The sequence below is a fragment of the Rhineura floridana genome, chromosome 3, assembly GCF_030035675.1.
Source record: "Rhineura floridana isolate rRhiFlo1 chromosome 3, rRhiFlo1.hap2, whole genome shotgun sequence".
NCBI classification, from domain to species: domain Eukaryota; kingdom Metazoa; phylum Chordata; class Lepidosauria; order Squamata; family Rhineuridae; genus Rhineura; species Rhineura floridana.
The window spans coordinates 174469004-174485477 of NC_084482.1; positions in this window are offsets into that span (position 1 = coordinate 174469004).

Sequence of the window (16474 nt, forward strand, 5' to 3'; positions counted from 1 at the left end):
CTTTTTCAGTAGTATGGGCCATATCTTTGCTGCTTTCAGTAAGAATTTTTTTTTTTACCCTTCCTTGGCTTTAGTTCATGGCCCTTTCAGTATATATCACCTTGTTCTTGTATTGGACACAAGTCTTCTGACATCTCTCCTTTTTTATTCCCTTTAGATAAAAGCTATATAATATGATGAGGCCCAACCTTAACCACCTCCTTTTTTTCTAGGAGAACTGACCTAGTTTCTTTGGCTTTATTTGTATAAGCTACTCTAGTCTATTGAAGCTGGTCTCTCCCAGACCTTCTCTGTGTTTTGATCTTTTTTAGTAATAGGTCTCTTTCTTTACGTAAGAAGGAACCCAGAATGTAGTGCATTTCCTTCAAACGTGGAGCTCATCATTTTTCTTATCAGTAATTTTCAATGTTTCGCATTAAAAATACGGAAACCTTCTGGTGCTCTCTGCATCATTACGCATTTTGGTAACGTAACAATTCAAACTGTATGAAATAGTACATACTACAGTTGCAACTTAGCCGGTTTTCATTAATCAGATAGATTTGCAACAATATGTAGCAGCCAAATATTTGACTTCTATGTTCTCATTCATTTCTCAGTAAACATTTTTTCAATATTTCTTTCCATATACATATTATTTTTAGTTTATTTCCTGCCTGAATTCATTCACTCATCACAGGGCTCTATTCATCTTGCAGTTCACTTCTTTTTTGCAGTTTTCCATCTTTTAAAAAACAACCTCTCAGACAGAGCAATTCTCACTCCCAGATCCGCTGGCTGGAAAGGGTGGAGGTGCCTCTCTGTTGACAGAAGAAAGGTTAAGTCCACCCCAAACTGACTGAAGTGGTGCTCAATCTGCCACTTTACACCCTGCCTAACCCCATTTAAGATTTCCAGTCTTAGTCTCTCTGAATTAGAGAAAAATCTAGGAATAGCATGGAACAGGCGTGTCAGTTTACCCCCTCAAAAAACATTGATTTATTTACAATGGAAAGAAAACATAAACTGGCATATAAAACCAGGTGTACCAGGCTCAACCAATTATGTATCTTGCCTACTTTCCTATTTCTAATAGTAGACAGTACTATGATCTATGGAGGGAGTGCAAAGCAGTAGGAGATTTACCAGAGCCATGTAAGTAATTTTCAGTTTCTAGTAATCTAATATTCACAGACACTGTTGGCAACAACAGGACATATTTCATGGCCTTCTAAACAAACAGCTGTTTAACATATCTATCTTCCACAAAGTTGCCCAGCCATTTTGTAAAATCATGTTATACTCTGAGCGATTAGCATATATCGTGCCAGGAAATTACAAGACGGGGAATTACAACGATCACCGTACGCTTCTCTGTACAAGTACGAAAGTCTAAAGTGTTTTTTTTTAGCATACCAAATACAGCTTCCTTCAGTACCGTGTTCATAAAAAGCACATTGTACTCCTTTACTGGGCTTGTATCACTTCAAAATACAGGTGGGTGTGGGGCTGAGCAACTGCATGAAAAATACCCTGCATTCAAAAAAACTAGAAACATCGGGAACAACCTTATACCGAGTCACCCCACAGGTCCATCTGGCAGTGGCTCTCTAGGGCACCAGGCACCAGGGATTGAACCTGGGACCTTCTGTAGGCAACACATGTACTCTGTCACTGAACTACAGCCCTTTGCTTAGGAGAAGTACAGCTCTGTTCTGTAACATATTAGTTTTCTATGTGAAGGGAGGATTTTAGGTGTAGGAGCATTCCAAAATGTGCGCTCCCACTTGCATTCTGAAGTGCTGCAATCCCAGGAGGGCTGTAACATATATTTTTTGCTGCTCAACTTGTAAATCAGACCTAAGTCTGTCTCATTTTATGTCCTTCATTGGGAAAATAATATCACTGTGGAGACCCAAGTATATGATTAACAATGTAGTTTATTACAACAATAATATTTATTAGTTTGTTTTTACTTTTTCAGGCTTTCCTGATTTGCCCTATCATATTCTTTCTCCAGGGCTTTGAAAAAAAGGTATCTTTGCCACAAAAGTTGCTGGATAGAAGCACAAGCTCTACCGAGTGCCATTACTAGACTAGCGTCTGACAGAAATGTCAAAGGCATAAGTTATTGGTTCTGTCCTCTTGAAACCTTAGGATATGTTCCCCACGTCAAGCTTTTATGGAGATATATTGTCTCTTTGAGAGTTTCTTGTCAAACTATGTTAAGTAAATAAAGGAGAGGTGAAATATCAGCAACAAAGCTAACAAATGGAACCAAATGCTACAACAGATCCAGTTGTTTACCATGCTAATCCAAAATCAATTGAAAATGTGTATTTTGTATCTTTTCAGTGGGGGATCTTTAATACAGATAGATGGGGGCCCTAACACTTCCTGCATATTTAATGCAATTGTATGTGAATGTGTACATACAGTTGGAATAGCAAAATCCATAAAGAGAAAGGGTTTTGACTTTGCATTTTTAACAAATCTGTAGTACTAGATAGGGACTGTAAAGCCTTCATCGTTCATCATTCAGAATGTGACAGCTTTCTACTGTCTCAAGATCAAACCCCCTTACCAAAACTTAAATGTATATCATATTTAATAAATATATATTTGACAGAAGTAACCAACTGCTTTTAAAAACAAGAAAATATTTCACATACTTATTTTAATCATGAATGTCACAAACTATGACACACCAAGACAATGTAAGCCAACCTGAGGTAACAGCAGTAGCTACTCTATGGCTGTAAGCTACTCTATGGCATCCTAGTCCTTCTCAGAATCTAGGATGACTAATTTATGCCTTATAGGTTAGCCTAATCCCGGTGTGGGGAATCTTTGGCCCTCCAGATGTTGTTGAACCACAACTTCCATCAGCCCTAGCAAGCATGGCCATTGGTCAGGGATGATGGGAGTTGTTGTACAGTAACATCCGGAAGGCCAAAGTTTCCCCACACGTGGCCTAATTGTTTAACATTTTCCCAGTAGTAAGGAAGGACACAGGTAGAGTCAAATCTATAAGGAATATGAATTTCCCTCTGAGCTGGACGGCTTTACCTATACTAGGCAGGGAATTGAGGTGGGAGGAAAACAGGGCAGCCTAATTATGACAGACACATAAGTACAAGAGCTTTAAGAACATAAGAAGAGCTTGCTGGATCATGCCAATGGCCCATCTCGTCCAGTATCCTGTTCTCACAGTGGCCAGCCAGATGCCTATGGGAAACCCACAAGCAGGACTTGAGCGTGAGAGTGCTTTTCCCCTCCTGTGCTTTCCAGCAGCTGGTTTTTAGAAACATACTGCCTCGGACCATGGAGAAAGAACATGGCCATCATGGCTAGTAGCCATTAATAGCCTTATCCTCCATGTATTTGTCTTATCCTCTTTTAAAGCCATCCAGGTTGGTGGCCATCATTGCCTCCTGTGAGAGTGAATTCCTTAGTTTAACTATGTGCTGTGTGAAGAGATAATAGCTTTTGTCTGTCCTGAATCTTCCAGCCTTCAGCTACATTGGATATCCATGAGTTCTAGTGTTATGTGAGAGACAGAAAACCTTTGCTCTATCCACTCTCTCCATGCCATGCATAATTTAATACACTTCTATCATGTTGCCTCTAACTCGCCTTTTCTCTAAACTAAAAAGCCCCAAATGCGGCAACTTTTCTTCATAGGGGAGTTGCTCCATCTCCTTGATCATTTTGGTTGCCTTTTTCTGAACCTTTTCCAACTCTACAACGTCCTTTTTGCAGTGAGGTGACCAGAATTGTACACAGTATTCCAAATGTGGCTGCACCATAGATTTGTGTAATAGCATTATGATCTCAGCAGTTTTATTTTCAATTCTTTCCTAATGTTTCCTAACATGGAATTTGCCTTTTTCACAGCTGCCGCACACTGGGTCAATGTCTTCATCAAGCTGTCCATTATGACCCCAAGGTCTCATTCCTGGTCAGTCACTGCCAGTTCAGATGCCATAAGCATATTATACAGCCATGAGAGTAGCTGTATACTATAGTCAGTAGGGATTTTTCACGTTCTACCATGTTAAATGAAAATACCCCCCTCACCCCTTTCTGGTGCTTTGTATAGTCACAATTCAAAACAAAAACTTACAGGTCTTATACTGTTGGATTCAGAATCGCTTGCTCTACAACTCTGGAAGTTTTCTTGATGATACACAGCCCTCCCCCCACGGAGAATCCACAGGTTAAAGTGAAAAATGGGAGGGAAAAAAACTAGAAGCCGTTTGGATTTTTTTTTGAGAAATTGACATAATCTGTTGAAATTCATTAAAAATCAGAGATGACTGTAAGGTATCCCTAATCAAATCCTTGAGCTTGCCCCAACAACAGTACTTCATCTGTAGTAGGTTTAAATTTAAAAAATGGCATGGAGAGAGAAGAAATGGCTGATGGAGGGAGAAAGCAGCAGCAGAATGGAGGTGAGTGGGAAAGAGTAAAAAAATGGGGGGGAGCTTTGAAGGACTCTGCAATTTTTAAAAATTCTACTCGGAAGTAAGTCCCATTGAGTGCAGTGGGGCTTACTCCCAGGTAAGTGGAGCAGAGCTTCTGAGTAGACTTTTAAAAAATTGCAGAGTCCTTCAAAACTCCCCCCCCCATTTTTTGACTCTTTCCTTTCCTCAAGCTAGATTCAGCGAGTGGGGAAGGCAGGCAGTGAGAGAGAGCGTGGGTGGGGGCAGGGCAATTGAGCCAATGGAAAGGGCAGGCTGTGGGAGACAGCGGGGGTGGGAACACACATACACACACATATCACCAGAAGTAAGTTCCACTGAGTTTATTGCAGCTTACTCCTGAAGTGAAAGTGAACATAGAATTACAGCCTTTAACTTCTAAATGCAGTCCTTTCCTTTAAATACTAGGTGATTTATCAATAAATATTATAAAATTTATGTCTGTTAAGTGTTCAGTGTGTCATCATGTGACTCTTACTGTTGCTTGTTAAACACCTGCTCTTCAGGATAGTGCCACAAATAGATTCCAAAAAGTCTGCTTTAAACTTGCTCCAAACCCCCTGTGGCATGCAATGAATGTAATGAATGTTCCAGTTTGTCGGCATCCTTCTTGAAGTGCGGAGACCAGAACTGGATGCAGTATTTAAGATGAGGCTTAACCAGTGCTGAATAGAGGGGAACTAATACTTTACGCGATTTGGAAACTATACTTCTGTTAATGCAGCCTAAAATTGCATTTGCGTTTTTTGCAGCCACATCACACTATAAACATGCAAATGATCAATCCATTCTCAGCAAACTTGCACAGGATCCCATTTCTTACCTCCCGGATTAAAAAGCAAGGAAATTCACTAATAGGCAAAAAACCTTGTGGTTTAAGAATGTACCTGTAGCCCACAGTTATTTCTACCAAACTTTAAAAAGCAGGGAAATTGGGCAGCTATAGTGAATGCACCAGGGGAGCAGGAGACCTGACCTCCTCTCTGAGATATTGGACTGCCCTACAAACTGGTCAAAATGCAAACACCATTTGGGTTGGTCTTTCACAGTCCAATCCACTTCCTGTGTAGCTTGGAAGAATTTGGTAACGTGTGCCTCTGAGCATATGGTGAGTGGTGGCAACACCTGCAATCAGCCCAAATAACAGAAACAAGAGATGTGCTGTGCTGTTCTTGTTTTAGCAGGGAGGAAGCAACATTATTAAGACAGTTAATATAGTTCAGATGGTCACTTTGAATATGTCTGATTTCCTTTGCAATTTTAGTGAAGTTTCCTATAGGAAATCATTTTCTTTTGTTTCTATTTCTGTGAATATGTGAACTACAGCAACACTTTGCATTATTTACACTAAAAAAAACTCCAAACATAATTGTGGAATAAGGGCACTGACTTCTGCAGAATAGTCTCAGTGGACCTCAGGAGTGTCTCAATTTGCACAAGATAAAACAGTGGGAGGTGAAATATATTCTAGCAAAATGGTAGGTGTGCTCTATGTTTTTAATTGACCATGCCCACCTTGTCTTAAATAAAATGGTTTAAACATAGCAGGCTGAAAATATGCATCTTCTTTTTTCCAACAGCTAGAGTCACTGCTGAAGTAGCAACATATTGGAATCAGTCTGATTTTACATCAAACTGCAGTTTCAGATTCCACTGTTAATGCACCCAAAATAGAAATAGGACATAACCTCCAATTTGAAACACAAAAGGCTGTCTTCACCATCATATGACACTGACCAATAAAAAGGCTTTGAAATTAATAAAAATAAATTTGACACAGATTTCTGGGATGAACAGTGAGGGAAATAAATTTTCTAGTTCACATTCTCTGTAGAAACATTAGTAACACAGGAAAGAAGCAAAGTAAGAAGAACACCAACAAACATAGAAAAATATAATTATCCATCTTTGGAGATGGCAGGTGTTGCCACCACTCACCATATGCTCAGAGGCACATGTTACCAAATTCTTCCAAGCTACACAGGAAGTGGTTTGGACTGTGAAAGACCAACCCAAATGGTGTTTGCATTTTGACCAATTTGTAGGGCAATCCAATATCTCAGAGAGGAGGTCAGGTCTCCTGCTCCCCTGGTGCATTCACTATAGCTGCCCAATTTCCCTGCTTTTTAAAGTTTGATAGAAATAGCTGTGGGCTATAGGTACATTCTTAAACCACAAGGTTTTTTGCCTATTAGTGAATATATATATATATATATATATATATATATATATATATATATATATATATATATTAAGGGAAGTTTTTTGGCCTGACATGCACCACTTTACACTTGGTGGAATTGTGGGGGAGGTTTTTTGCCTGCCAAATATGGCTGTTTTTTTCTTCTATCCTGATGATGGAAGTGGAGGAGGAAAAGGAATGGGAGACCGCAGACCCAGGAGAGGGACCAAGCAAGGAGACAGCTCAGGATCATTTGCCAGACCAGGGACAAGTCCTTGACGGAGCCCGCCTGTCAGAGTCGGGAAGCAATAAGGAGGCTGCCCCTTCCCCAGCAGAGAGAAGACGCTAACAGGTGTTGCAGCAACGAAGGCAATTAGCTCGATTAAGGATCAGGAGAGCTCACAAGAACACAGGCTGATTGTAAGCACCTGGCCTTGAACGCCGAGCATAAAAGACTGGAAGGAAAGGGAGACTTCTTGCTAGAGTCAATGTCAAGCCTTGCTGCAGACATTGCTCTGGCTCCCCTGTTCACCCGTGCCTTGGACCGTGCCCTGCCTGATCAGATCTCTTTGTTTCTGGACCTTTGGACTACCTTAAGGACTCAACTCCCCTGCACCTCCTTCGGCGCTTCCCAAACAGTAATCATGCTGGCTGGCCCTGGTTCCTCCTGCCTAGCACATTTATGGTCTGGCCGGTGTCTGGTATCTGTTAATTAGGTTCTAGACACTGTGAACCCACCGTGTTGACAGGAAATTAGTGGAGAAGTTTGCATCCCATAGGACCTGGTAGGCTGAAGTCAAGTCTCCAGGGCTAGTGTACTCTTTTCCTTCTTCATTTTGGGGGCATGTAAGGGGAATGGAAGAGTTTGGGCTCCAGCAAACCCAATGCCTACCTCAAACGGCCCTGGCACACATGCACATCAGCATGTCCCCTTTCCTCCAGTATTGCTACTGGAGCGCAGCAGCAGACTGGAAAGGACAACAGAGATTTCTACACCAACTATGGTGTGGCTTGTAGGGTGGATCTGCCCCATCTCCTGGGGATCTCTTAGATGGAGGATGGTTCTCCTCTATCATATGGCCCCTGGAATACCCTCCTAGGGCTCATAGGATTGCACATTAATACTATAATAAAGTACGTCTGCATTTTATTTAAATATAAAAGTGTTTTTCTACCAGAACGTTTTACATTTTTAAAATAAATTATTTATATTCTAATCTTTACAAAGTCAATTGATTAACTTAGGAAAAAGATACAGAAATAAAAATCTGATCTAGAAAAGACAAAATAAAAGTATGGATAAAACTCGTAAACATGTCTTGATGTTTTGCAGGGTCATCCCTTGATCCAGCATCAAAGTTCCCCTAGAGACCACCCAGCTTATGAAACTGAGAAAGTCCTCTATGACTGGTTCCATCTGATAGCATATCTTTCTGGGGCTTTATGGCTCAAGTCTTGTTTTGCAGTGTGCTCATTATAGACTTGCCATTTGGAATAGAATGTGCCTTTGTAAAATTGGTCCTTTAAGGAGGCACAACTTCTGAGTTAATTTTTCCAAAGTTGCCCAAACCAAACATTATTGTACCAGGCCTCCAGAAAAGCCCCTTCTAGGTACTTCCAATGCTAAGTAATAAGGATTCTGGTGGCCATTAAGAGAAAACAAAGGAGGTCTTTATGTTTACCATATTTGTTTGTTCATCCCAAAGTGAGTGAGAAGAATCAGTATAGGTAAGAAATATAATGTTCTGTGATATTGTTTTCTACCAAAACCTAAGTTAATATTTTTTAAGATACACAAAAACTACCAATATCTTAAAGTTGCAAAGTAACTGCACGATAGTTGGAATAGAAATCTGAAATCTTAAAATCATAAAGCTGCAGGGAAAACAAGCTACTCCTTTAAAGGCTAGCCATGAGATTTTGTATCTTGCCATTCTGTTACCTGCCATGAAAATTAGTAATGCAGGCAACCAATTTACCAAGCAGCTAATGTGAGAAAGCCTTACCACTTGACAAGAATGTAAGGCAGGAAAATCTCATACCACACTTTCATGTATTTACACAACCAAGCAAATTCATGCCACTGTTCAGGTATTATGAAATTAAACATTTGGAGGAGGCTATATGTGCTAGCCTTACCCCAACATCTTTGTTACTGCCAGCTCCATTCCTGAGCTTCCCACATGGAGCAGGAAGGCCAAAAGGGAGATTCTAAATGTAGATGAACATACTTGGAAGCATCTCGGTAAAAGTGCTGGGCCATTGTCTTCCACAGAACTTAATCCAGATTGGGCCCCCATATCTACTATATCAGTATTCTTTGTGTGTGTGTGCGTGCAAAAGCTATTAATTTACATTTAAAGCTTTAATTTTCACAGTACTTACTGCAGGCATGGGGCCCAGATCTACAGGAGGAAGTAAAGAGCTAAAGCCCTACCACTCTCCCTGCTGGGGTTCTGATCCTAATCTACCCCTCTCACCGATTATTTCCTTTTTAAAAGCCATTCACACAATTGCTATTTTCAATTTGCATAGTTTGGCCCTCAGTGGACATGGATTATCTCAAAGAGCATAAGAAAAGTGATTCAGGTGTTGGGTGGGCTGGTTTTATTAACCTTCCTGCTGAATTTTAGCTTCATTAGGAAGAGAATGATGATTGCTATATAATTTGATGCCTATGCAAAACATGCACTGCAGCTATTTGTTAATTTTATTTTAAAAGAGGGAAAAGGCATTTGATACAATTTTTTTTTTACCATAGTCATTTCCCAGGCAAATAGATATGGTGACAAAACGTAGGAGGTGTTGATAGGGTGGGATTTGGTGTGTTTCAAACAGACTATTTACATTGCTCATTGTTGATGCTCTTCTTCCCCCCTGCCACTGCTCTTGCTCCAGATCTTCTCCTCTGCACCACTGCACTAAATAAATTAACAAGTTAGCAACATGACTACAACACACCAATACAGGCGTCCCTATTACGCAGCCTGTCATTGACACTCAGGAATCTGCTGGAATGTGACAACTTCACAGCAGAAGGTCACTTCCCAGTCACTTTCTTCCATGCTGCTTGGAGACAACCTTCCGAGGAATGATTTGTTATGGTAGAATAAGAGGCATATTTGTTACTAATTCATTTGAGAGAGAGAGAGAGACCCTCAAATGAGATGAAAAACAAGCACAGATCTGACAAATGGCAATTAATTATACCTAAGCCTAACACTTGTAATACATATTTATGCTGCCCTAAGACGTACATGCAGCCAAAACCCCCTTTCATCTTTGCTTCTGCTTGTTGACATGGATTGAGAGCAAAAGCGGTGAGTGGCTTCTATCATTTTATCCTCACCATAATGTCTAATGGTGCAATCCTATCCTACGCATATCTACTCAGAAGTGAGACCTATAAAGTTCAGTAGAACTTACTCCCAGGTAAATGTGTACAGGATTGCAGCCCAGGTGGTGCAATGCGCTGTGGAGATGCCTGTTCTATGGTAAGGGACTCCTCTAGACAACCTGTTTATTGAGCATTCATCCTGATTTGCTTGCAAGTAGCGATGGAAGCCTCTGCCAATTTCAGTTCTCTCAATTTCTAATTTTTCCAATCTTAAATTCAGTTTTCCACATTTCTGCAAAAATTTGCGATTTTTTTAAAAAAATCCTCAGGAAATTATTCAATCCAAATTTCTCCTAATAAACACATCTTTGTCTGCAGTTTTGACTAATCTACATATTTTTGCAAGCAATTTCTCCTAATATATACAGCTTTGTAAAAATTGGCTGGTTGAAGAACTGCATTGCAAAATTCAGATAAGCACACATTTTGAAGGATGGCTGTCTTTTGGTTCTCATATTGTTTCAGAAAGGGCAAATTTGATAGATTTGGCTTTAAATGCAAACCGAATTGAATTTCTCCCCATCCCTTCCTGTGAGGTGTTTACACATTTTCTAATTAATCATTTGTTCATCCCATGCTTTTCAGTGCAGAGCTTGGAAAAGTTACTTTTTTGAACTACAACTCCCATCAGCCTCAGCCAGCGCCATGCAGCGCCAGCATGGCGCTGGCTGAGGCTGATGGGAGTTGTAGTTCAAAAAAGTAACTTTTCCAAGCTCTGGTTTCCCGGTCACTTTACTAGCTGCAAAGAGTCAGTTTCTTTTTAAAAAAAGTAAATTTGTTGTGCTAGGGTGGCAGAGTGCTTTAATACTATTTAACTGCACAAACCTACATTTCTAGTATGTGCTTGGATCCCTCTCACAAAATAGTGACAGTCTGGAGGCACCCGAGGTCACCTTTCCAGATGTCATAAATTTTCCTTTAATGCATGTTGGAAAATAGTTACTCCTCCTGCTTTCAACTTTCCTTTCTGTGGCAGTTCTCTTTGCCTGGACACAGGCTAAAACAAGCTTCCTTCCTTTGTTGCAAAAGGAAAGATATCAAACCTCAGCGGTTCCTGGAAGCCACAACCCTTTTTGGAAGCACTGCAGGCAGGTGAGCTGTGGCTCATTGGAGATATTTTGCATATGTGCTCTGAGGAACTTTTTTCTATATTTTTATCCCATGTGTCTGAGAGCAGAATTCTGGCATTCAAAACTATTTCCAGGGGCTAAACTCTGAAGAAAGCTCTGGCTTATATTTATCTTAGCCCAGCTTTCCCTAGCCTGCTGATCTCCACCCAGATGTTCACAGAATCATAGAATCATAGAGTTGGAAGGGGTCTATAAGGCCATTGAGTGCTTAATGCAGGAATCCAAATTAAAGCATGCCTGACAGGTGGCTGTCCAGCTGCCTCTTGAAGGCCTCCAGTACTGGAGAGCCCACCACCTCCCTAGGGAATAGATTTCATTGTTATACTGCTCCCATAGTTAAGATATTTTTCCTGATGTCACTTGATATCTTGCTTCCTGTAACTTGAGCCCATTATTCCATGTCCTGCACTCTGGGATGATTGAGAAGAGATCCTGGCCCTCCTCTGTGTGGCAACCTTTCAAGTATTTGAAGAGTGCTATCATATCTCCCCTCAGTCTTCTCTTTTCAGGCTAAACATGCCCAGTTCTTTCAGCCTCTCCTCACAGTGCTTTGTTTCCAGTCCCCTGATCATCCTCATTGCCCTCCTCTGAACCCATTCCATTTTGACTGCATCCTTCTTAAATGTTTTCGACTGCAACTGTGCTGGGAGGGAATGATGGGAGTTGTAGTCCCAAATATCTGGAGGGCATAAAGTTGGAAAAGACCGGCCTGGACTATGGGACAGCCATGAACTCATTTCCTTCCAGAGGGGTTAATATTAAATGCATTGGAATGCATAGAAAGAGAATGAGTGTTCATATTAGCAAAGTCAATTCTCATATAGGTGTCCATAAGGGAATTGGATGTAAAGTACTGTGGAGTTCTGACAGCTGACCATTCTCTGCTTTCTTCATATGATTAATACATCTGATTAGTTGGGTTTCTTACCAGCACTGGATTATTACAATGCTGCTCATAGCTATGCAGAAGTGTTCCATGGGAGTTTGCCTTAATTTTTTTAAAAACCAAAAACCAAACTAACATTATATTTACCTCCCTGAGAAACCTTGTGGAAATGGTTGCATTGTTTGCAGTGAGCCTTGACTAAAATGCCCAAATTCTGACACAACTGCCTCTTTCCGCTTTATTAGAACTAATGGGATTATAGCTCTGCAAATCAGTGTGCTTTGTTTGTGTATTCACTCATTCAGTTTTTGTACTGGATAATCATAATGTTTTATTTTATTAAATTTCTATCCCACCCTTCTTCCCAAAGGAGCCCAGGGCAGCCCATATAAATATACAGTATTTATGTGATGTACAGGATATGAACTTTAAAATCAATAGCATGTCCACATAAGTGCACCGTTTAGTGAACTCCAAAGTTCATGTAGGTTTAGTGGTCAGTGTTGGACTAGGAGCAGGGCAAGCCAGGTTCACATCCCCGCTCTTATTTGGTGACTTCAGGCCAGTCATTGTGTTAATTGCATTCAAGGGTTAATCACATGCAGGGGGGATCATGCAATGATGAACATTAATCACATGCAAGGATTAGAGCTGCCCTACTGGCCACTATCATGCTGCAAGGCTGGAGCTGCCCTGATGTGCATGACTTGAGTGTGGACTTCTGAAAAGGAGCTCCTAAACATGAGCAGCACCTTATATGTAGGAGCACCACATGATAAGAACATAAGAACATAAGAAGAGCCTGCTGGATCAGGCCAGTGGCCCATCTAGTCCAGCATCCTGTTCTCACAGTGGCCAACCAGGTGCCTGGGGGAAGCCCGCAAGCAGGACCCGAGTGCAAGAACACTCTCCCCTCCTGAGGCTTCCGGCAACTGGTTTTCAGAAGCATGCTGCCTCTGACTAGGGTGGCAGAGCACAGCCATCATGGCTAGTAGCCGTTGATAGCCCTGTCCTCCATGAATTTGTCTAATCTTCTTTTAAAGCCGTCCAAGCTGGTGGCCATTACTGCATCTTGTGGGAGCAAATTCCATAGTTTAACTATGCGCTGAGTAAAGAAGTACTTCCTTTTGTCTGTCCTGAATCTTCCAACATTCAGCTTCTTTGAATGTCCACGAGTTCTAGTATTATGAGAGAGGGAGAAGAACTTTTCTCTATCCACTTTCTCAATGCCATGCATAATTTTATACACTTCTATCATGTCTCCTCTGACCCGCCTTTTCTCTAAACTAAAAAGCCCCAAATGCTGCAACCTTTCCTCGTAAGGGAGTCGCTCCATCCCCTTGATCATTCTGGTTGCCCTCTTCTGAACCTTTTCCAACTCTATAATATCCTTTTTGAGATGAGGCGACCAGAACTGTACACAGTATTCCAAATGCAGCCGCACCATAGATTTATACAACGGCATTATGATATCGGCTGTTTTATTTTCAATACCTTTCCTAATTATCGCTAGCATGGAATTTGCCTTTTTCACAGCTGCCGCACACTGGGTCGACATTTTCATCGTGCTGTCCACTACAACCCCGAGGTCTCTCTCCTGGTCGGTCACCGCCAGTTCAGACCCCATGAGCGTATATGTGAAATTCAGATTTTTTGCTCCAATATGCATAATTTTACACTTGTTTATATTGAATTGCATTTGCCATTTTTCCGCCCATTCACTCAGTTTGGAGAGGTCTTTTTGGAGCTCTTCGCAATCCCTTTTTGTTTTAACAACCCTGAACAATTTAGTGTCGTCAGCAAACTTGGCCACTTCACTGCTCACTCCTAATTCTAGGTCATTAATGAACAAGTTGAAAAGTACAGGTCCCAATACCGATCCTTGAGGGACTCCACTTTCTACAGCCCTCCATTGGGAGAACTGTCCGTTTATTCCTACTCTCTGCTTTCTGCTTCTTAACCAATTCCTTATCCACAAGAGGACCTCTCCTCGCATTCCATGACTGCTAAGCTTCCTCAGAAGCCTTTCGTGAGGTACCTTGCCAAACGCTTTTTGAAAGTCTAAGTACACTATGTCCACTGGATCACCTCTATCTATATGCTTGTTGACACTCTCAAAGAATTCTAATAGGTTACTGAGACAGGACTTTCCCTTGCAGAAGCCATGCTGGCTCTGCTTCAGCAAGGCTTGTTCTTCTATGTGCTTAGTTAATCTAGCTTTAATCATACTTTCTACCAGTTTTCCAGGGACAGAAGTTAAGCTAACTGGCCTGTAATTTCCGGGATCCCCTCTGGATCCCTTTTTGAAGATTGGCATTACATTTGCCACTTTCCAGTCCTCAGGCACGGAGGAGGACCCGAGGGACAAGTTACATATTTTAGTTAGCAGATCAGCAATTTCACCTTTGAGTTCTTTGAGAACTCTTGGGTGGATGCCATCCGGGCCCGGTGATTTGTCAGTTTTTATATTGTCCATTAAGCTTAGAACTTTCTCTCTCGTTACCACTATTTGTCTCAGTTCCTCAGAATCCCTTCCTGCAAATGTTAGTTCAGGTTCAGGGATCTGCCCTATATCTTCCACTGTGAAGACAGATGCAAAGAATTCATTTAGCTTCTCTGCAATCTCCTTATCGTTCTTTAGTACACCTTTGACTCCCTTATCATCCAAGGGTCCAATTGTCTCCCTAGATGGTCTCCTGCTTTGAATGTATTTATAGAATTTTTTGTTGTTGGTTTTTATGTTCTTAGCAATGTGCTCCTCAAATTCTTCTTTAGCATCCCTTATTGTCTTCTTGCATTTCTTTTGCCAGAGTTTGTGTTCTTTTTTATTTTCTTCATTTGGACAAGACTTCCATTTTTTGAAGGAAGACTTTTTGCCTCTAAGAGCTTCCTTGACTTTGCTCATTAACCATGCTGGCATCTTCCTGGCCCTGGCGGTACCTTTTCTGATCTGCGGTATGCACTCCAGTTGAGCTTCTAATATCATGTTTTTAAACAACTTCCAAGCATTTTCGAGTGATGTGACCCTCTGGACTTTGTTTTTCAGCTTTCTTTTTACCAATCCCCTCATTTTTGTGAAGTTTCCTCTTTTGAAGTCAAATGTGACCGTGTTGGATTTTCTTGGCAATTGGCCAGTTACATGTATGTTTAATTTAATAGCACTGTGGTCACTGCTCCCAATCGGTTCAACAACACTTACATCTCGCACCAGGTCCCGGTCCCCACTGAGGATTAAGTCCAGGGTTGCCGTCCCTCTGGTCGGTTCCATGACCAACTGGTCTAGGGAATAGTCATTTAGAATATCTAGAAACTTTGCTTCTTTGTCATGACTGGAACACATATGCAGCCAGTCTATGTCCGGGTAGTTGAAGTCACCCATTACTACCACATTTCCTAGTTTGGATGCTTCCTCAATTTCATATCTCATCTCAAGGTCTCCCTGAGCATTTTGATCAGGGGGACGATAGATCGTTCCCACTATTAAGTCCCTCCTGGGGCACGGTATCACCACCCACAACGATTCTGTGGAGGAGTCTGCCTCTTTTGGGGTTTCGAGCTTGCTGGATTCAATGCCTTCTTTCACGTATAGAGCGACTCCGCCACCAATACGTCTTTCCCTGTCCTTCCGATATAGTTTATATCCAGGGATAACCGTATCCCACTGGTTTTCTCCATTCCACCAGGTCTCGGTTAGATTTAGATCTTCATGTCAAGCTCTTCTTCAGATATTCCCAGCCCTACTTGGAGATGGCATGGATTGAACCAGGAACCTTTTGCATGCAAATCATGTGCTCTGCCACTCATCTATGTTCTCCTCCACAACTACACAACTGACTAGGGCTGTCTAGTTGCAATTCTTCTTTGCTAGGGAACCCCTGCTAGGGGAAACCTCAACTTTAAGAGCCATAACGTCCTGAGCTTAAAATATTACCAACTCCTCAATCTCAACCTCCCCTCTTCCCTTTGTGCCTATAAGCATACTGCCATTCTCTTTTTGACGTCAGAATCCTGCCAAGCCACTTAGGATCCCCATTTCCTTCCATCCTCTTGGCAAGATGCCATCAACACATGCTAGGCAGCCTCCATTTTTGTTCTCTAGTGGGGAAATGTCATTTGACCTTCTCAAGTGGGGCAGGAGAAGATATTAGATCTGTTGACACTGAAGTGCTTTTATCTGAATTCAGCAGAAGCGGTACAATGAAAAGATTGCAGCTGCTCAGCTACAGTGTTGGACCTATTACAGGGTTCATATGTGTTTACAAGTGGCACATCAGTGAAAGTCCTGCTCACCTTAACAGCTGTGCACCTCTTTGCCATCAAATGTGTCTGTCTCACAGCTCGCTTTGCATTCCTTGCATAGCTTGAAGTAAAACAAGTGGCTTTTGAATAACTGACAATTATAGCAAAGCTGATGGT